The sequence below is a fragment of the Cebus imitator genome, unplaced genomic scaffold (assembly GCF_001604975.1).
Source record: "Cebus imitator isolate Cc_AM_T3 unplaced genomic scaffold, Cebus_imitator-1.0 Scaffold4117, whole genome shotgun sequence".
Classification (NCBI taxonomy): domain Eukaryota; kingdom Metazoa; phylum Chordata; class Mammalia; order Primates; family Cebidae; genus Cebus; species Cebus imitator.
In genome coordinates, this window is record NW_016111432.1 from 1 (window position 1) to 1,494 (window position 1,494).

The 1,494-nt window shown below is 38.8% G+C and overlaps 1 non-coding gene across 1 annotated transcript; it reads left to right on the forward strand.

Moving 5' to 3' along the window:
- The first annotated feature begins 1,253 nt into the window (after positions 1-1,253).
- Positions 1,254-1,360, forward strand: LOC119470038. Its single transcript, XR_005198905.1, has one exon. It is a non-coding gene; the product is annotated as a U6 spliceosomal RNA (small nuclear RNA).
- The last annotated feature ends 134 nt before the right edge of the window (positions 1,361-1,494 follow it).

Sequence of the window (1,494 nt, forward strand, 5' to 3'; positions counted from 1 at the left end):
GAGGCTGGAATGCAGTGGTGCAATCTCAGCTGACTGCAACCTCCACCTCCTGGGTTCAAGCGATTTTCCAGCCTCAGCCTCCCTAGTAGCTGGGACTACAGGCATGCGCCACTGCATCCAGCTAATTTTTGTATTTTTAGTAGAGACGAGTTGTCCCCATGTTGGCCAGGCTGGTCTCAAACTCCTGACCTCAGGTGATCTGCCTGCCTCTGCTTCCCAAAGTCCTAAGATTACAGGTGTGAGTCACCACGGCCGGCCATAAGCAGCTCTTCCTAAAGAGATACAGATATGTCAGTTGGAAAAGGATATAGGATCCAGGAGAGGTTTTGCTGCTTTTTTTTTTTTTTAAAGATAAGATATATAGCATGTTTGTACTCATTAAAGATGGATCCCCTTTCTTAGACCCCTTCTCTGTAGCCTCTCTAAATTAATTACTTAATACAATTGGGAGAGAAGTATGCAACTGAGATCCATCTCATACTGAGAAATGAGTCTATACTTCAGGAAATGGGTAAAAGATGGAAATACAAATCATGAGTTATTAACATATATAGATTTTTTGGAGATATGAAATATTTTAAGCTCTAGAGCAAGGGTAGAGAGAGAGAAGGGGAAGGAAGTCTTTCTAAGTTAAAATTTGAAAATAATATTATTTATACTTTTACTAATGACTGTCTCAAAGGGACCTAGGGAATCAGTTTTTAAAAATATTCTGACCTGCTTTGTTTGGGGGAAAATGGTGTTTTCACATGCTTTTAATTACAAATAGAATATAAAAGGGTGTCTCAGGCCATCAAAATTCATTCATTTCAATATTAAATCACTTTAACAACAGAAAAATAAGGTCGTATTCTGAAAAGAAATAATCCCATCACTATGCTTCCCTTTTTCAATATCAGAGCTGACAGATAAGCAAGTCTTATTAGAAACAGATAAGAGTTTCCTGACATCTGTTATAGTAGATGGCTGACAGTAACTCTAAACACATTGACTCTATTTATTGGAGAAGAGCTGGACTGAATTAAAGAGGATTCTAGCTCAGTGGTTCACTGTCCTGGCTGCACATTTGATTTCCTTATGCCCGTGACCCACCCCCAGAGATCCTGATTTATTTGGTCTGCACTGGGAAGCAGATATGAGTATGTTTCAAAACATTCCCAGGTAATTTTAATGTACAGCTGAAGTTGAGAACTATTGCCTAGCATTTAAGCTTTTCTCAAGATAAAGAACACAACTATAATGAAAAGGCTTGAGTGCTTGCTTCGGCAGCACATATACTAAAACTGGAACGATGCAGAGAAGATTAGCATGGCCACTGCGCAAGGATGACACGCAAATTCGTGAAGCGTTCCATATTTTTATACTTTACAAAAGAAGACATGCATGAGGCCAACAAACATATGAAAAAATGCTCATCATCACTGGTCATCAGAGAAATGCAAATCAAAACTACATTGAGATACCATCTCACGCCAGTTAGAATGGTGATCATTA